This window comes from Phocoena phocoena, chromosome 4 (assembly GCF_963924675.1).
Source record: "Phocoena phocoena chromosome 4, mPhoPho1.1, whole genome shotgun sequence".
NCBI classification, from domain to species: domain Eukaryota; kingdom Metazoa; phylum Chordata; class Mammalia; order Artiodactyla; family Phocoenidae; genus Phocoena; species Phocoena phocoena.
The window spans coordinates 36,781,045-36,802,890 of record NC_089222.1 but is presented as its reverse complement, the minus strand read 5'-3'; positions in this window follow the sequence as shown (position 1 = coordinate 36,802,890).

Here is a 21,846-nt window from a genome sequence, read left to right as displayed (position 1 = left end):
TTTCCACAGAGAAAGACACTCAGAGAGTTAGAAAACAAACCATGCTTATCTAAAAGGAAAGGTGGAGGGAATGGATAAATTAAGATCAGGATTACCATATCTGTACAAATGCGTATTAAATACATATGTCAAAAAGACCAACCATATAGAAAGGGAGGTCTACGGGACACTCTTCAATAATTTACATGGGAGGAGGATCTGTACATCTATATCTGTATCTATATATACATATATATATAAATATAATGTACAAATGAACCAGATTGTGTATACCTAGGAGAAACAATATTCTAATCATTACCCTGATCGAAAAAAGTAAAACAACGAACAAGATGTGACATAAACTTATGGGGGTTTTTCCTGGCACATTCCATTCTAATTTACAACCTGGGAACATGACTTCCAGAAAGGCTCTGCTGCCCTAGTAACCTGATATGGGAATGGAGAAATGCTGCCGGCTTGTGTGCACCATTTAGTGCTAATGGTCACTAAATATTCACACTCATTGCAGGCCTGTAAATGACGCCTGCCCTCAAAAAAAAATCCTGGGGTCGAAAATCGACCAAAAAAATCAAAAGAGGGCAACCTTCCAAGAAGACAATTTCAAGAGGTTTATTGTACTCACAGTTTTTTTCTGTTTTTGTTTAACAGAATAAAAAAAGGCGTGGAAAAAAGCTGAACATTAGGAATTATTAAAGACGTGCAAATCCAAATTACAAAAACCTATCAGCTCACAGCAGTCAGAATAGTCATCAGCAAAAATTCTGAAAACAATAAATGCTGAAGGGGTTGTGGAGAAATGCGTACCCTAGGTTCTAAGTGGGACGTGGTAAGAGCCACTAATGAAAACACAATGGAGGTGCCTCCAAAGGGTAAACATTGAGCTACCGTTCAATCAATCATACCCACTGCTGGGCCTATCGCCTGAGAGGATGAGAATCAAAAAGACACAGGCTGGTGATCCTGCGCTCCAGCAATATTTACCATAGCCAACACTTGGAAGCAACGAAAATGTCCATCAACAGAGGAATGCAGAAAGAAGAAGTGGTCCATGGACACAATGGAATATTACTCCAATAAAAAATATAAATTCAATGAAAAAAACAAACATAAGTAAGGAGACATCAGCTTTTGGGGGTTTATCCGGGGACACTCCACTTTAATTTATAACCAAAGAACACCACTGGCAGGAAGGTCTGTTTCCCTAGTTACCAGAGTGGGGAAAGCAGATATGCTGCCGCCCTCTGGCCGTTACCTGCAACAGCAGCTTTAAAATCTGTGCTAAGTGTCACTTCATATGCACAAGTACTGGAGGGCTGTCAATGAAACCTGCCCTCAAAATGTCTTGAGGGAGGTAATGGGCAAAATACTTCAAAATGTGGCACATACTTCAAGAAAACAATTTGAAGAGGTAAGCTGTACTCACAGTTTGAAGAAAAAAAGAACATACCTGAAAGCTCGATTGCAGGGGATTATGAGATGCATACAAGTCCGACCAGAAAGAGGTATCAGCTCACACCAGTCAGAATAACCATAAGCAAAAAAAACTACGAACAATAAATGCTGAAGTGGTTATGAAGAAGTGCATACCCTCAACTTTAAGTGGGACTTAACGTGGTAAGAGCCACTAATGAGAACAGAATGGAGGTGCCGTTACAAGGTAAACACTGAGCTATGATATGATCCAGGAGCCCCACTCCTGGGCCTATAGCCTAAGAAGACACAATTAGAAAGACACAGGCAGGCAAATGTGCATTGCAGCAGTATTAAAATAGCCAAGACATGGAAGCAACTAAAAACTCCATCAACAGATGGGTGGACAAAGAAGAACTGGTACATGTACAGATGGAACATTAGCCAAGGAAAAAAATAGCACAATGCCATTTGCAGCACCGTACGTGTGTCTAGAGGTAATCACGCAACTTGTAGTAAGTCAGAAAGCGAAATACACATATCCTATGATATCACATATAGGTGTTACCTAAACATTGGTAACAATGGAGATATTTTCACAGAGAAAGGCAATCACAGATTCATTAAACAAACTTATGGTTCACCAATGGAAAGGTGTGAAGATTGTATACATTAGGATATTGGGTTTAGAAGAGATATACAAACACAGCTGAAATATATAATCACCAAAGACCTACAAAGGAATACAAATAGAAGACTATTAAACATTGTGCCCTAACCTACATGGGAAAAGGATCCAAAGAAGAAGAGATATAGGTGTATGTGTAAAAGAACCACATCTCGCACACCTAGAACAAGCAAAACATTGAAATCAAAGTTGCTGTGATTAAAAATTAAATTAAAAAAACGAACAAGAAGTAGTGAGACATAAACTTAAGGGGCTTTTTCCTGGCACATTCCATTCTAATTTACAACCAAGAACACGACTTCCAATGAGGCTCTGTTGCCCTCGTAACCATATTTGGTAAAGGAGAACTGCTGCTGCCTTGTGGCCGTTTCTCAAAACAGCAGCTTTAAAAATAGCGCTAAAACGGGGCTTCCCTGGTGGCGCAGTGGTTGGGGGGCCGCCTGCCAATGCGGGTTCGTGCCCCGGTCCAGGAGGATCCCACATGATGCGGAGCGGCTTGGCCCGTGAGCCATGGCTGCTGAGCATGCGTGTCCAGAGCCTGTGCTGTGCAACGGGAGAGGCCACAACAGTGAGAGGCCCACATACCGCAAAAAAACCCCAAAACAACAACAACAACAACAAAAAACAGGGCTAATGGTCACTTGATACTCAAAATAATTGCAGGCCTGTAAATGACACCTGCCCTCAAAACAAATCCTTGGGTCGTAAATTGAGCAAAAAACTCAAAAGACATGCACATTTTCAAATGACAATTTCAAGAGGCATATTTTTCGCACCTTTTGTCTTCTCTTTTTCTTTCTTTGTTTTTGTTAAAAAAAAAAGGGCAAGGGAAAATACTCAACATCAGGAATTAATAAAGCCATGCAAATCCAGTCTACAAAAATGTTCACCTCAGAGCTGTCAGAATGATCATCAGCAAAAACGTCTACAAACAATAAATGCTGGAGGGGTTTTAGAGAACTGCGTACCCTCTAACTGCTGGTGGGATGTAACCTGGTAACAGCCAGTAGTGAGAACAGAATGGAGGTGCATTTAAAGGTAAACATTGAGCTACCATGTGATCTGGTAGGCCCACTGATGGGCCTATCACCTGAGTAGACCAGAATCAAAAAAACACAGGCTGGCTATCCTTCACTGCAGCAACATGTACCACGGCCAAGACTTGGAAGAAACCAAAATGTCCATGTACCACGGCCAAGACTTGGAAGAAACCAAAATGTCCATCAACAGAAAAATGCACCAAAAAGAAGTGGTCCATGTACACACCGAATATTAGCCATGGAAAAGCATGGAACAATGCTGTTGGCACCACCATAGAAGGATCTAGGGATAATCACCCAAGTTGAAGTAAGAAAGAAACCTAAAGACAGATATCCTATGACATTACCTGTAGATGTTACCTAAAAATTGTTACCCATGAAATAATTTTCAAGAGAAGGACACGCATAGAGTCAGAAAACCAAATTATGTTTAACCAAATGGAAAAGTGTAAGGAAGTTATGAATTAGCATATGGGGATTAACAGACATATACTAATACATATGAAATACATAATCACAAAATACCTATAGAATACCAAGACAGGTCTACTCAACACTCTGTAATAACCTACACAGGAAAGGATCCAAAGATGAATAGGTCGCTACGTACATATAATGAATCAGATTCTGTACACCTAGAACACACACAACATTTTAATCAAATTTATTGTGATAATAAATAAAATTTAAAAAACAAACAAGAAGTAAGGAAATATAAGCTCTTGGACGTTTGGCCTGGTGCATTCCGCTCTAATTTGCAGCCTACTAACAGGATTTCCAGGAAGGCTCTGTTGCCCAAAATCCCAGAGTTGGAAATGTAGAAATGCTGCCGCCTTGTGGCCATTTCCCGAAAGAGCGGCTTTAAACCCACAGCTAACTGTCACTGAACATTCACAAACACTCAGGGTTGTAAAGGACACCTGCCCTCAGAAAACATCCTGAGCTAGGGAGTGGCCAAAAAAATTCAAAACAGGCAAATGTTTCAAATACATAGTATGAAGAGGTCAGTTTTACTCACTCTTCTTCCAAAGAGAGGTAAATGTATAAAAGCTCAACATCAGGAATTATTAGCCTCATGCAAATCTAATCTACAAAAAGGTTTCAACTCACACAAGTCAACTACCATCAGCAAAAGTCTACAAGCAATACATGCTGAAGGGTTTTTAGAGAACTCTGTACCCTCTAGCTGCTGGTGACATGTAAAGTGGTAACAGTCAATAATGAGAACAGAAAGGAACTGCATTTAAAAGTAAAAACTGGGGCTTCCCTGGTGGCACAGTGGTTGAGAGTCCGCCTGCCGATGCAGGGGACACGGGTTCGTGCCCCGGTCCGGGAAGATCCCACATGCCTCGGAGCGGCTAGGCCTGTGAGCCATGGCTGCTGAGCATGCGTGCCCAGAGCCTGTGCTCCGCAACGGGAGAGGCCACAACAGTGAGAGGCCCTCGTACGGCAAAAAAAAAAAAAAAAAAAAAAAGTAAAACCGAGCCACCATTCCAAGCAGCGTGTCCAACGCTGAGCCTCTCAACTGAGAAGACCAGAATCGAGAAGAGAGAGGCTGCAACAGCTGCACTGCAGCCATTTTCACAATAGCCAGCATACGGAAGCAACCAAAATGTCCATCAGCAGATGAATGGATAAAGAAGAAGTGGTCCATGTACACAATGGAATATTAGCCTTGGAAAACAATGAAACACTGCTCTTTGAGGCACCATAGATGAGCCTAGAGATAATCACAGAACATGAGGTAAGTCAGAAAGCAAAAGACATATCCAATGATATCATTTATCGGCGTTATCTAACAACTGACCCAAATGAACATATTTCCACAGAGAAAGACACTCAGAGAGTTAGAAAACAAACCATGCTTATCTAAAAGGAAAGGTGGAGGGAATGGATAAATTAAGATCAGGATTACCATATCTGTACAAATGCGTATTAAATACATATGTCAAAAAGACCAACCATATAGAAAGGGAGGTCTACGGGACACTCTTCAATAATTTACATGGGAGGAGGATCTGTACATCTATATCTGTATCTATATATACATATATATATAAATATAATGTACAAATGAACCAGATTGTGTATACCTAGGAGAAACAATATTCTAATCATTACCCTGATCGAAAAAAGTAAAACAACGAACAAGATGTGACATAAACTTATGGGGGTTTTTCCTGGCACATTCCATTCTAATTTACAACCTGGGAACATGACTTCCAGAAAGGCTCTGCTGCCCTAGTAACCTGATATGGGAATGGAGAAATGCTGCCGGCTTGTGTGCACCATTTAGTGCTAATGGTCACTAAATATTCACACTCATTGCAGGCCTGTAAATGACGCCTGCCCTCAAAAAAAAATCCTGGGGTCGAAAATCGACCAAAAAAATCAAAAGAGGGCAACCTTCCAAGAAGACAATTTCAAGAGGTTTATTGTACTCACAGTTTTTTTCTGTTTTTGTTTAACAGAATAAAAAAAGGCGTGGAAAAAAGCTGAACATTAGGAATTATTAAAGACGTGCAAATCCAAATTACAAAAACCTATCAGCTCACAGCAGTCAGAATAGTCATCAGCAAAAATTCTGAAAACAATAAATGCTGAAGGGGTTGTGGAGAAATGCGTACCCTAGGTTCTAAGTGGGACGTGGTAAGAGCCACTAATGAAAACACAATGGAGGTGCCTCCAAAGGGTAAACATTGAGCTACCGTTCAATCAATCATACCCACTGCTGGGCCTATCGCCTGAGAGGATGAGAATCAAAAAGACACAGGCTGGTGATCCTGCGCTCCAGCAATATTTACCATAGCCAACACTTGGAAGCAACGAAAATGTCCATCAACAGAGGAATGCAGAAAGAAGAAGTGGTCCATGGACACAATGGAATATTACTCCAATAAAAAATATAAATTCAATGAAAAAAACAAACATAAGTAAGGAGACATCAGCTTTTGGGGGTTTATCCGGGGACACTCCACTTTAATTTATAACCAAAGAACACCACTGGCAGGAAGGTCTGTTTCCCTAGTTACCAGAGTGGGGAAAGCAGATATGCTGCCGCCCTCTGGCCGTTACCTGCAACAGCAGCTTTAAAATCTGTGCTAAGTGTCACTTCATATGCACAAGTACTGGAGGGCTGTCAATGAAACCTGCCCTCAAAATGTCTTGAGGGAGGTAATGGGCAAAATACTTCAAAATGTGGCACATACTTCAAGAAAACAATTTGAAGAGGTAAGCTGTACTCACAGTTTGAAGAAAAAAAGAACATACCTGAAAGCTCGATTGCAGGGGATTATGAGATGCATACAAGTCCGACCAGAAAGAGGTATCAGCTCACACCAGTCAGAATAACCATAAGCAAAAAAAACTACGAACAATAAATGCTGAAGTGGTTATGAAGAAGTGCATACCCTCAACTTTAAGTGGGACTTAACGTGGTAAGAGCCACTAATGAGAACAGAATGGAGGTGCCGTTACAAGGTAAACACTGAGCTATGATATGATCCAGGAGCCCCACTCCTGGGCCTATAGCCTAAGAAGACACAATTAGAAAGACACAGGCAGGCAAATGTGCATTGCAGCAGTATTAAAATAGCCAAGACATGGAAGCAACTAAAAACTCCATCAACAGATGGGTGGACAAAGAAGAACTGGTACATGTACAGATGGAACATTAGCCAAGGAAAAAAATAGCACAATGCCATTTGCAGCACCGTACGTGTGTCTAGAGGTAATCACGCAACTTGTAGTAAGTCAGAAAGCGAAATACACATATCCTATGATATCACATATAGGTGTTACCTAAACATTGGTAACAATGGAGATATTTTCACAGAGAAAGGCAATCACAGATTCATTAAACAAACTTATGGTTCACCAATGGAAAGGTGTGAAGATTGTATACATTAGGATATTGGGTTTAGAAGAGATATACAAACACAGCTGAAATATATAATCACCAAAGACCTACAAAGGAATACAAATAGAAGACTATTAAACATTGTGCCCTAACCTACATGGGAAAAGGATCCAAAGAAGAAGAGATATAGGTGTATGTGTAAAAGAACCACATCTCGCACACCTAGAACAAGCAAAACATTGAAATCAAAGTTGCTGTGATTAAAAATTAAATTAAAAAAACGAACAAGAAGTAGTGAGACATAAACTTAAGGGGCTTTTTCCTGGCACATTCCATTCTAATTTACAACCAAGAACACGACTTCCAATGAGGCTCTGTTGCCCTCGTAACCATATTTGGTAAAGGAGAACTGCTGCTGCCTTGTGGCCGTTTCTCAAAACAGCAGCTTTAAAAATAGCGCTAAAACGGGGCTTCCCTGGTGGCGCAGTGGTTGGGGGGCCGCCTGCCAATGCGGGTTCGTGCCCCGGTCCAGGAGGATCCCACATGATGCGGAGCGGCTTGGCCCGTGAGCCATGGCTGCTGAGCATGCGTGTCCAGAGCCTGTGCTGTGCAACGGGAGAGGCCACAACAGTGAGAGGCCCACATACCGCAAAAAAACCCCAAAACAACAACAACAACAACAAAAAACAGGGCTAATGGTCACTTGATACTCAAAATAATTGCAGGCCTGTAAATGACACCTGCCCTCAAAACAAATCCTTGGGTCGTAAATTGAGCAAAAAACTCAAAAGACATGCACATTTTCAAATGACAATTTCAAGAGGCATATTTTTCGCACCTTTTGTCTTCTCTTTTTCTTTCTTTGTTTTTGTTAAAAAAAAAAGGGCAAGGGAAAATACTCAACATCAGGAATTAATAAAGCCATGCAAATCCAGTCTACAAAAATGTTCACCTCAGAGCTGTCAGAATGATCATCAGCAAAAACGTCTACAAACAATAAATGCTGGAGGGGTTTTAGAGAACTGCGTACCCTCTAACTGCTGGTGGGATGTAACCTGGTAACAGCCAGTAGTGAGAACAGAATGGAGGTGCATTTAAAGGTAAACATTGAGCTACCATGTGATCTGGTAGGCCCACTGATGGGCCTATCACCTGAGTAGACCAGAATCAAAAAAACACAGGCTGGCTATCCTTCACTGCAGCAACATGTACCACGGCCAAGACTTGGAAGAAACCAAAATGTCCATGTACCACGGCCAAGACTTGGAAGAAACCAAAATGTCCATCAACAGAAAAATGCACCAAAAAGAAGTGGTCCATGTACACACCGAATATTAGCCATGGAAAAGCATGGAACAATGCTGTTGGCACCACCATAGAAGGATCTAGGGATAATCACCCAAGTTGAAGTAAGAAAGAAACCTAAAGACAGATATCCTATGACATTACCTGTAGATGTTACCTAAAAATTGTTACCCATGAAATAATTTTCAAGAGAAGGACACGCATAGAGTCAGAAAACCAAATTATGTTTAACCAAATGGAAAAGTGTAAGGAAGTTATGAATTAGCATATGGGGATTAACAGACATATACTAATACATATGAAATACATAATCACAAAATACCTATAGAATACCAAGACAGGTCTACTCAACACTCTGTAATAACCTACACAGGAAAGGATCCAAAGATGAATAGGTCGCTACGTACATATAATGAATCAGATTCTGTACACCTAGAACACACACAACATTTTAATCAAATTTATTGTGATAATAAATAAAATTTAAAAAACAAACAAGAAGTAAGGAAATATAAGCTCTTGGACGTTTGGCCTGGTGCATTCCGCTCTAATTTGCAGCCTACTAACAGGATTTCCAGGAAGGCTCTGTTGCCCAAAATCCCAGAGTTGGAAATGTAGAAATGCTGCCGCCTTGTGGCCATTTCCCGAAAGAGCGGCTTTAAACCCACAGCTAACTGTCACTGAACATTCACAAACACTCAGGGTTGTAAAGGACACCTGCCCTCAGAAAACATCCTGAGCTAGGGAGTGGCCAAAAAAATTCAAAACAGGCAAATGTTTCAAATACATAGTATGAAGAGGTCAGTTTTACTCACTCTTCTTCCAAAGAGAGGTAAATGTATAAAAGCTCAACATCAGGAATTATTAGCCTCATGCAAATCTAATCTACAAAAAGGTTTCAACTCACACAAGTCAACTACCATCAGCAAAAGTCTACAAGCAATACATGCTGAAGGGTTTTTAGAGAACTCTGTACCCTCTAGCTGCTGGTGACATGTAAAGTGGTAACAGTCAATAATGAGAACAGAAAGGAACTGCATTTAAAAGTAAAAACTGGGGCTTCCCTGGTGGCACAGTGGTTGAGAGTCCGCCTGCCGATGCAGGGGACACGGGTTCGTGCCCCGGTCCGGGAAGATCCCACATGCCTCGGAGCGGCTAGGCCTGTGAGCCATGGCTGCTGAGCATGCGTGCCCAGAGCCTGTGCTCCGCAACGGGAGAGGCCACAACAGTGAGAGGCCCTCGTACGGCAAAAAAAAAAAAAAAAAAAAAAAGTAAAACCGAGCCACCATTCCAAGCAGCGTGTCCAACGCTGAGCCTCTCAACTGAGAAGACCAGAATCGAGAAGAGAGAGGCTGCAACAGCTGCACTGCAGCCATTTTCACAATAGCCAGCATACGGAAGCAACCAAAATGTCCATCAGCAGATGAATGGATAAAGAAGAAGTGGTCCATGTACACAATGGAATATTAGCCTTGGAAAACAATGAAACACTGCTCTTTGAGGCACCATAGATGAGCCTAGAGATAATCACAGAACATGAGGTAAGTCAGAAAGCAAAAGACATATCCAATGATATCACTTATCGGCGTTATCTAACAACTGACCCAAATGAACATATTTCCACAGAGAAAGACACTCAGAGAGTTAGAAAACAAACCATGCTTATCTAAAAGGAAAGGTGGAGGGAATGGATAAATTAAGATCAGGATTACCATATCTGTACAAATGCGTATTAAATACATATGTCAAAAAGACCAACCATATAGAAAGGGAGGTCTACGGGACACTCTTCAATAATTTACATGGGAGGAGGATCTGTACATCTATATCTGTATCTATATATACATATATATATAAATATAATGTACAAATGAACCAGATTGTGTATACCTAGGAGAAACAATATTCTAATCATTACCCTGATCGAAAAAAGTAAAACAACGAACAAGATGTGACATAAACTTATGGGGGTTTTTCCTGGCACATTCCATTCTAATTTACAACCTGGGAACATGACTTCCAGAAAGGCTCTGCTGCCCTAGTAACCTGATATGGGAATGGAGAAATGCTGCCGGCTTGTGTGCACCATTTAGTGCTAATGGTCACTAAATATTCACACTCATTGCAGGCCTGTAAATGACGCCTGCCCTCAAAAAAAAATCCTGGGGTCGAAAATCGACCAAAAAAATCAAAAGAGGGCAACCTTCCAAGAAGACAATTTCAAGAGGTTTATTGTACTCACAGTTTTTTTCTGTTTTTGTTTAACAGAATAAAAAAAGGCGTGGAAAAAAGCTGAACATTAGGAATTATTAAAGACGTGCAAATCCAAATTACAAAAACCTATCAGCTCACAGCAGTCAGAATAGTCATCAGCAAAAATTCTGAAAACAATAAATGCTGAAGGGGTTGTGGAGAAATGCGTACCCTAGGTTCTAAGTGGGACGTGGTAAGAGCCACTAATGAAAACACAATGGAGGTGCCTCCAAAGGGTAAACATTGAGCTACCGTTCAATCAATCATACCCACTGCTGGGCCTATCGCCTGAGAGGATGAGAATCAAAAAGACACAGGCTGGTGATCCTGCGCTCCAGCAATATTTACCATAGCCAACACTTGGAAGCAGACGAAAATGTCCATCAACCAGAGGAATGCAGAAAGAAGAAGTGGTCCATGGACACAATGGAATATTTACTCCTAATAAAAAATATAAATTCAATGAAAAAAACAAACATAAGTAAGGAGACATCAGCCTTTGGGGGTTTATCCGGGAACACTCCACTTTAATTTATAACCAAAGAACACCACTGGCAGGAAGGTCTGTTTCCCTAGTTACCAGAGTGGGGAAAGCAGATATGCTGCCGCCCTCCTGGCCGTTACCTGCAACAGCAGCTTTAAAATCTGTGCTAAGTGTCACTTCATATGCACAAGTACTGGAGGGCTGTCCAATGAAACCTGCCCTCAAAATGTCTTGAGGGAGGTAATGGGCAAAATACTTCAAAAATGTGCACATACTTCAAGAAAACAATTTGAAGAGGTAAGCTGTACTCACAGTTTGAAGAAAAAAAGGACATACCTGAAAGCTCAATTGCAGGGGATTATGAGATGCATACAAGTCCGACCAGAAAGAGGTATCAGCTCACACCAGTCAGAATAACCATAAGCAAAAAAACTACGAACAATAAATGCTGAAGTGGTTATGAAGAAGTGCATACCCTCAACTTTAAGTGGGACTTAACGTGGTAAGAGCCCTAATGAGAACCGAATGGAAGGTGCCGTTACAAGGTAAACACTGAGCTATGATATGATCCAGGAGCCCCACTCCTGGGCCTATAGCCTAAGAAGACACAATTGGAAAGACACAGGCAGGCAAATGTGCATTGCAGCAGTATTAAAATAGCCAAGACATGGAAGCAACTAAAAAGTCCATCAACAGATGGGTGACAAAGAAGAATGGTACATGTACAGATGGAACATTAGCCAAGGAAAAAAATAGCACAATGCCATTTGCAGCACCGTCACGTGAGTCTAGAGGTAATCACGCAACTTGTAGTAAGTCAGAAAGCGAAATACACATATCCTATGATATCACATATAGGTGTTACCTAAACATTGGTAACAATGGAGATATTTTCACAGAGAAAGGCAATCACAGATTCATTAAACAAACTTATGGTTCACCAATGGAAAGTTGTGAAGATTGTATACATTAGGATATTGGGTTTAGAAGAGATATACAAACACAGCTGAAATATATAATCACCAAAGACCTAAGGAATACAAATAGAAGACTATTAAACATTGTGCCCTAACCTACATGGGAAAAGGATCCAAAGAAGAAGAGATATAGGTATATGTGTAAAAGAACCACATCTCGCACACCTAGAACAAGCAAAACATTGAAATCAAAGTTGCTGTGATTAAAAATTAAATTAAAAAAACGAACAAGAAGTAGTGAGACATAAACTTAAGGGGCTTTTTCCTGGCACATTCCATTCTAATTTACAACCAAGAACACGACTTCCAATGAGGCTCTGTTGCCCTCGTAACCATATTTGGTAAAGGAGAACTGCTGCTGCCTTGTGGCCGTTTCTCAAAACAGCAGCTTTAAAAATAGCGCTAAAACGGGGCTTCCCTGGTGGCGCAGTGGTTGGGGGGCCGCCTGCCAATGCGGGTTCGTGCCCCGGTCCAGGAGGATCCCACATGATGCGGAGCGGCTTGGCCCGTGAGCCATGGCTGCTGAGCATGCGTGTCCAGAGCCTGTGCTGTGCAACGGGAGAGGCCACAAGAGTGAGAGGCCCACATACCGCAAAAAAACCCCAAAACAACAACAACAACAACAACAAAAAACAGGGCTAATGGTCACTTGATACTCAAAATAATTGCAGGCCTGTAAATGACACCTGCCCTCAAAACAAATCCTTGGGTCGTAAATTGAGCAAAAAACTCAAAAGACGTGCACATTTTCAAATGACAATTTCAAGAGGCATATTTTTCGCACCTTTTGTCTTCTCTTTCTCTTTCTTTGTTTTTGTTAAAAAAAAAGGGCAAGGGAAAATACTCAACATCAGGAATTAATAAAGCCATGCAAATCCAGTCTAGAAAAATGTTCACCTCAGAGCTGTCAGAATGATCATCAGCAAAAACGTCTACAAACAATAAATGCTGGAGGGGTTTTAGAGAACTGCGTACCCTCTAACTGCTGGTGGGATGTAACCTGGTAACAGCCAGTAGTGAGAACAGAATGGAGGTGTGTTTAAAGGTAAACATTGAGTTACCATGTGATCTGGTAGGCCCACTGATGGGCCTATCACCTGAGTAGACCAGAATCAAAAAGACACAGGCTGGCTATCCTTCACTGCAGCAACATGTACCACAGCCAAGACTTGGAAGAAACCAAAATGTCCATCAACAGAAAAATGCACAAAAAAGAAGTGGTCCATGTACACATGGAATATTAGCCATGGAAAAGCATGGAACAATGCTGTTGGCACCACCATAGAAGGATCTAGGGATAATCACACAAGTTGAAGTAAGAAAGAAACCTAAAGACAGATATCCTATGACATTACTTATAGGTGTTACCTAAAAATTGTTACCCATGAAATAATTTTCAAGAGAAGGACACGCATAGAGTCAGAAAACGAAATTATGTTTAACCAAATGGAAAAGTGTAAGGAAGTTATGAATTAGCATATGGGGATTAACAGACATGTACTAATACATATGAAATACATAATCACAAAATACCTATAGAATACCAAGACAGGTCTACTCAACACTCTGTAATAACCTACACAGGAAAGGATCCAAAGATGAATAGGTCGCTACGTACATATAATGAATCAGATTCTGTACACCTAGAACACACACAACATTTTAATCAAATTTATTGTGATAATAAATAAAATTTAAATTTAAAAAACAAACAAGAAGTAAGGAAATATAAGCTCTTGGACGTTTGGCCTGGTGCATTCCACTCTAATTTGCAGCCTACTAACAGGATTTCCAGGAAGGCTCTGTTGCCCAAAATCCCAGAGTTGGAAATGTAGAAATGCTGCCGCCTTGTGGCCATTTCCCGAAAGAGCGGCTTTAAACCCACAGCTAACTGTCACTGAACATTCACAAACACTCAGGGTTGTAAAGGACACCTGCCCTCAGAAAACGTCCTGAGCTAGGGAGTGGCCAAAAAAATTCAAAACAGGCAAATGTTTCAAATACATAGTATGAAGAGGTCAGTTTTACTCACTCTTCCTCCAAAGAGAGGTAAATGTATAAAAGCTCAACATCAGGAATTATTAGCCTCATGCAAATCTAATCTACCAAAAGGTTTCAACTCACACAAGTCAACTACCATCAGCAAAAGTCTACAAGCAATACATGCTGAAGGGTTTTTAGAGAACTCTGTACCCTCTAGCTGCTCGTGACATGTAAAGTGGTAACAGTCAATAATGAGAACAGAAAGGAACTGCATTTAAAAGTAAAAACTGGGGCTTCCCTGGTGGCACAGTGGTTGAGAGTCCGCCTGCCGATGCAGGGGACACGGGTTCGTGCCCCGGTCCGGGAAGATCCCACATGCCGCGGAGCGGCTAGGCCTGTGAGCCATGGCTGCTGAGCATGCGTGCCCAGAGCCTGTGCTCCGCAACGGGAGAGGCCACAACAGTGAGAGGCCCTCGTACGGCAAAAAAAAAAAAAAAAAAAAAAGTAAAACCGAGCCACCATTCCAAGCAGCATGCCCAACGCTGAGCCTCTCAACTGAGAAGACCAGAATCGAGAAGAGAGAGGCTGCAACAGCTGCACTGCAGCCATTTTCACAATAGCCAGCATACGGAAGCAACCAAAATGTCCATCAGCAGATGAATGAATAAAGAAGAAGTGGTCCATGTACACAATGGAATATTAGCCTTGGAAAACAATGAAACACTGCTCTTTGAGGCACCATAGATAAGCCTAGAGATAATCACAGAACATGAGGTAAGTCAGAAAGCAAAAGACATATCCAATGATATCACTTATCGGCGTTATCTAACAACTGACCCAAATGAACATATTTCCACAGAGAAAGACACTCAGAGAGTTAGAAAACAAACCATGCTTATCTAAAAGGAAAGGTGGGGGGAATGTATAAATTAAGATCAGGATTACCATATCTGTACAAATGCGTATTAAATACATATGTCAAAAAGACCAACCATATAGAAAGGGAGGTCTACGGGACACTCTTCAATAATTTACATGGGAGGAGGATCTGTACATCTATATCTGTATCTATATATACATATATATATAAATATAATGTACAAATGAACCAGATTGTGTATACCTAGGAGAAACAATATTCTAATCATTACCCTGATCGAAAAAAGTAAAACAACGAACAAGATGTGACATAAACTTATGGGGGTTTTTCCTGGCACATTCCATTCTAATTTACAACCTGGGAACATGACTTCCAGAAAGGCTCTGCTGCCCTAGTAACCTGATATGGGAATGGAGAAATGCTGCCGGCTTGTGTGCACCATTTAGTGCTAATGGTCACTAAATATTCACACTCATTGCAGGCCTGTAAATGACGCCTGCCCTCAAAAAAAAATCCTGGGGTCGAAAATCAACCAAAAAAATCAAAAGAGGGCAACCTTCCAAGAAGACAATTTCAAGAGGTTTATTGTACTCACAGTTTTTTTCTGTTTTTGTTTAACAGAATAAAAAAAGGCGTGGAAAAAAGCTGAACATTAGGAATTATTAAAGACGTGCAAATCCAAATTACAAAAACCTATCAGCTCACAGCAGTCAGAATAGTCATCAGCAAAAATTCTGAAAACAATAAATGCTGAAGGGGTTGTGGAGAAATGCGTACCCTAGGTTCTAAGTGGGACGTGGTAAGAGCCACTAATGAAAACACAATGGAGGTGCCTCCAAAGGGTAAACATTGAGCTACCGTTCAATCAATCATACCCACTGCTGGGCCTATCGCCTGAGAGGATGAGAATCAAAAAGACACAGGCTGGTGATCCTGCGCTCCAGCAATATTTACCATAGCCAACACTTGGAAGCAACGAAAATGTCCATCAACAGAGGAATGCAGAAAGAAGAAGTGGTCCATGGACACAATGGAATATTACTCCAATAAAAAATATAAATTCAATGAAAAAAACAAACATAAGTAAGGAGACATCAGCCTTTGGGGGTTTATCCGGGAACACTCCACTTTAATTTATAACCAAAGAACACCACTGGCAGGAAGGTCTGTTTCCCTAGTTACCAGAGTGGGGAAAGCAGATATGCTGCCGCCCTCTGGCCGTTACCTGCAACAGCAGCTTTAAAATCTGTGCTAAGTGTCACTTCATATGCACAAGTACTGGAGGGCTGTCAATGAAACCTGCCCTCAAAATGTCTTGAGGGAGGTAATGGGCAAAATACTTCAAAATGTGGCACATACTTCAAGAAAACAATTTGAAGAGGTAAGCTGTACTCACAGTTTGAAGAAAAAAAGGACATACCTGAAAGCTCAATTGCAGGGGATTATGAGATGCATACAAGTCCGACCAGAAAGAGGTATCAGCTCACACCAGTCAGAATAACCATAAGCAAAAAAAACTACGAACAATAAATGCTGAAGTGGTTATGAAGAAGTGCATACCCTCAACTTTAAGTGGGACTTAACGTGGTAAGAGCCACTAATGAGAACAGAATGGAGGTGCCGTTACAAGGTAAACACTGAGCTATGATATGATCCAGGAGCCCCACTCCTGGGCCTATAGCCTAAGAAGACACAATTGGAAAGACACAGGCAGGCAAATGTGCATTGCAGCAGTATTAAAATAGCCAAGACATGGAAGCAACTAAAAAGTCCATCAACAGATGGGTGGACAAAGAAGAACTGGTACATGTACAGATGGAACATTAGCCAAGGAAAAAAATAGCACAATGCCATTTGCAGCACCGTACGTGAGTCTAGAGGTAATCACGCAACTTGTAGTAAGTCAGAAAGCGAAATACACATATCCTATGATATCACATATAGGTGTTACCTAAACATTGGTAACAATGGAGATATTTTCACAGAGAAAGGCAATCACAGATTCATTAAACAAACTTATGGTTCACCAATGGAAAGTTGTGAAGATTGTATACATTAGGATATTGGGTTTAGAAGAGATATACAAACACAGCTGAAATATATAATCACCAAAGACCTAAGGAATACAAATAGAAGACTATTAAACATTGTGCCCTAACCTACATGGGAAAAGGATCCAAAGAAGAAGAGATATAGGTATATGTGTAAAAGAACCACATCTCGCACACCTAGAACAAGCAAAACATTGAAATCAAAGTTGCTGTGATTAAAAATTAAATTAAAAAAACGAACAAGAAGTAGTGAGACATAAACTTAAGGGGCTTTTTCCTGGCACATTCCATTCTAATTTACAACCAAGAACACGACTTCCAATGAGGCTCTGTTGCCCTCGTAACCATATTTGGTAAAGGAGAACTGCTGCTGCCTTGTGGCCGTTTCTCAAAACAGCAGCTTTAAAAATAGCGCTAAAACGGGGCTTCCCTGGTGGCGCAGTGGTTGGGGGGCCGCCTGCCAATGCGGGTTCGTGCCCCGGTCCAGGAGGATCCCACATGATGCGGAGCGGCTTGGCCCGTGAGCCATGGCTGCTGAGCATGCGTGTCCAGAGCCTGTGCTGTGCAACGGGAGAGGCCACAAGAGTGAGAGGCCCACATACCGCAAAAAAACCCCAAAACAACAACAACAACAACAACAAAAAACAGGGCTAATGGTCACTTGATACTCAAAATAATTGCAGGCCTGTAAATGACACCTGCCCTCAAAACAAATCCTTGGGTCGTAAATTGAGCAAAAAACTCAAAAGACGTGCACATTTTCAAATGACAATTTCAAGAGGCATATTTTTCGCACCTTTTGTCTTCTCTTTCTCTTTCTTTGTTTTTGTTAAAAAAAAAGGGCAAGGGAAAATACTCAACATCAGGAATTAATAAAGCCATGCAAATCCAGTCTAGAAAAATGTTCACCTCAGAGCTGTCAGAATGATCATCAGCAAAAACGTCTACAAACAATAAATGCTGGAGGGGTTTTAGAGAACTGCGTACCCTCTAACTGCTGGTGGGATGTAACCTGGTAACAGCCAGTAGTGAGAACAGAATGGAGGTGTGTTTAAAGGTAAACATTGAGTTACCATGTGATCTGGTAGGCCCACTGATGGGCCTATCACCTGAGTAGACCAGAATCAAAAAGACACAGGCTGGCTATCCTTCACTGCAGCAACATGTACCACAGCCAAGACTTGGAAGAAACCAAAATGTCCATCAACAGAAAAATGCACAAAAAAGAAGTGGTCCATGTACACATGGAATATTAGCCATGGAAAAGCATGGAACAATGCTGTTGGCACCACCATAGAAGGATCTAGGGATAATCACACAAGTTGAAGTAAGAAAGAAACCTAAAGACAGATATCCTATGACATTACTTATAGGTGTTACCTAAAAATTGTTACCCATGAAATAATTTTCAAGAGAAGGACACGCATAGAGTCAGAAAACGAAATTATGTTTAACCAAATGGAAAAGTGTAAGGAAGTTATGAATTAGCATATGGGGATTAACAGACATGTACTAATACATATGAAATACATAATCACAAAATACCTATAGAATACCAAGACAGGTCTACTCAACACTCTGTAATAACCTACACAGGAAAGGATCCAAAGATGAATAGGTCGCTACGTACATATAATGAATCAGATTCTGTACACCTAGAACACACACAACATTTTAATCAAATTTATTGTGATAATAAATAAAATTTAAATTTAAAAAACAAACAAGAAGTAAGGAAATATAAGCTCTTGGACGTTTGGCCTGGTGCATTCCACTCTAATTTGCAGCCTACTAACAGGATTTCCAGGAAGGCTCTGTTGCCCAAAATCCCAGAGTTGGAAATGTAGAAATGCTGCCGCCTTGTGGCCATTTCCCGAAAGAGCGGCTTTAAACCCACAGCTAACTGTCACTGAACATTCACAAACACTCAGGGTTGTAAAGGACACCTGCCCTCAGAAAACGTCCTGAGCTAGGGAGTGGCCAAAAAAATTCAAAACAGGCAAATGTTTCAAATACATAGTATGAAGAGGTCAGTTTTACTCACTCTTCCTCCAAAGAGAGGTAAATGTATAAAAGCTCAACATCAGGAATTATTAGCCTCATGCAAATCTAATCTACCAAAAGGTTTCAACTCACACAAGTCAACTACCATCAGCAAAAGTCTACAAGCAATACATGCTGAAGGGTTTTTAGAGAACTCTGTACCCTCTAGCTGCTCGTGACATGTAAAGTGGTAACAGTCAATAATGAGAACAGAAAGGAACTGCATTTAAAAGTAAAAACTGGGGCTTCCCTGGTGGCACAGTGGTTGAGAGTCCGCCTGCCGATGCAGGGGACACGGGTTCGTGCCCCGGTCCGGGAAGATCCCACATGCCGCGGAGCGGCTAGGCCTGTGAGCCATGGCTGCTGAGCATGCGTGCCCAGAGCCTGTGCTCCGCAACGGGAGAGGCCACAACAGTGAGAGGCCCTCGTACGGCAAAAAAAAAAAAAAAAAAAAAAAGTAAAACCGAGCCACCATTCCAAGCAGCATGCCCAACGCTGAGCCTCTCAACTGAGAAGACCAGAATCGAGAAGAGAGAGGCTGCAACAGCTGCACTGCAGCCATTTTCACAATAGCCAGCATACGGAAGCAACCAAAATGTCCATCAGCAGATGAATGAATAAAGAAGAAGTGGTCCATGTACACAATGGAATATTAGCCTTGGAAAACAATGAAACACTGCTCTTTGAGGCACCATAGATGAGCCTAGAGATAATCACAGAACATGAGGTAAGTCAGAAAGCAAAAGACATATCCAATGATATCACTTATCGGCGTTATCTAACAACTGACCCAAATGAACATATTTCCACAGAGAAAGACACTCAGAGAGTTAGAAAACAAACCATGCTTATCTAAAAGGAAAGGTGGGGGGAATGTATAAATTAAGATCAGGATTACCATATCTGTACAAATGCGTATTAAATACATATGTCAAAAAGACCAACCATATAGAAAGGGAGGTCTACGGGACACTCTTCAATAATTTACATGGGAGGAGGATCTGTACATCTATATCTGTATCTATATATACATATATATATAAATATAATGTACAAATGAACCAGATTGTGTATACCTAGGAGAAACAATATTCTAATCATTACCCTGATCGAAAAAAGTAAAACAACGAACAAGATGTGACATAAACTTATGGGGGTTTTTCCTGGCACATTCCATTCTAATTTACAACCTGGGAACATGACTTCCAGAAAGGCTCTGCTGCCCTAGTAACCTGATATGGGAATGGAGAAATGCTGCCGGCTTGTGTGCACCATTTAGTGCTAATGGTCACTAAATATTCACACTCATTGCAGGCCTGTAAATGACGCCTGCCCTCAAAAAAAAATCCTGGGGTCGAAAATCAACCAAAAAAATCAAAAGAGGGCAACCTTCCAAGAAGACAATTTCAAGAGGTTTATTGTACTCACAGTTTTTTTCTGTTTTTGTTTAACAGAATAAAAAAAGGCGTGGAAAAAAGCTGAACATTAGGAATTATTAAAGACGTGCAAATCCAAATTACAAAAACCTATCAGCTCACAGCAGTCAGAATAGTCATCAGCAAAAATTCTGAAAACAATAAATGCTGAAGGGGTTGTGGAGAAATGCGTACCCTAGGTTCTAAGTGGGACGTGGTAAGAGCCACTAATGAAAACACAATGGAGGTGCCTCCAAAGGGTAAACATTGAGCTACCGTTCAATCAATCATACCCACTGCTGGGCCTATCGCCTGAGAGGATGAGAATCAAAAAGACACAGGCTGGTGATCCTGCGCTCCAGCAATATTTACCATAGCCAACACTTGGAAGCAACGAAAATGTCCATCAACAGAGGAATGCAGAAAGAAGAAGTGGTCCATGGACACAATGGAATATTACTCCAATAAAAAATATAAATTCAATGAAAAAAACAAACATAAGTAAGGAGACATCAGCCTTTGGGGGTTTATCCGGGAACACTCCACTTTAATTTATAACCAAAGAACACCACTGGCAGGAAGGTCTGTTTCCCTAGTTACCAGAGTGGGGAAAGCAGATATGCTGCCGCCCTCTGGCCGTTACCTGCAACAGCAGCTTTAAAATCTGTGCTAAGTGTCACTTCATATGCACAAGTACTGGAGGGCTGTCAATGAAACCTGCCCTCAAAATGTCTTGAGGGAGGTAATGGGCAAAATACTTCAAAATGTGGCACATACTTCAAGAAAACAATTTGAAGAGGTAAGCTGTACTCACAGTTTGAAGAAAAAAAGGACATACCTGAAAGCTCAATTGCAGGGGATTATGAGATGCATACAAGTCCGACCAGAAAGAGGTATCAGCTCACACCAGTCAGAATAACCATAAGCAAAAAAAACTACGAACAATAAATGCTGAAGTGGTTATGAAGAAGTGCATACCCTCAACTTTAAGTGGGACTTAACGTGGTAAGAGCCACTAATGAGAACAGAATGGAGGTGCCGTTACAAGGTAAACACTGAGCTATGATATGATCCAGGAGCCCCACTCCTGGGCCTATAGCCTAAGAAGACACAATTGGAAAGACACAGGCAGGCAAATGTGCATTGCAGCAGTATTAAAATAGCCAAGACATGGAAGCAACTAAAAAGTCCATCAACAGATGGGTGGACAAAGAAGAACTGGTACATGTACAGATGGAACATTAGCCAAGGAAAAAAATAGCACAATGCCATTTGCAGCACCGTACGTGAGTCTAGAGGTAATCACGCAACTTGTAGTAAGTCAGAAAGCGAAATACACATATCCTATGATATCACATATAGGTGTTACCTAAACATTGGTAACAATGGAGATATTTTCACAGAGAAAGGCAATCACAGATTCATTAAACAAACTTATGGTTCACCAATGGAAAG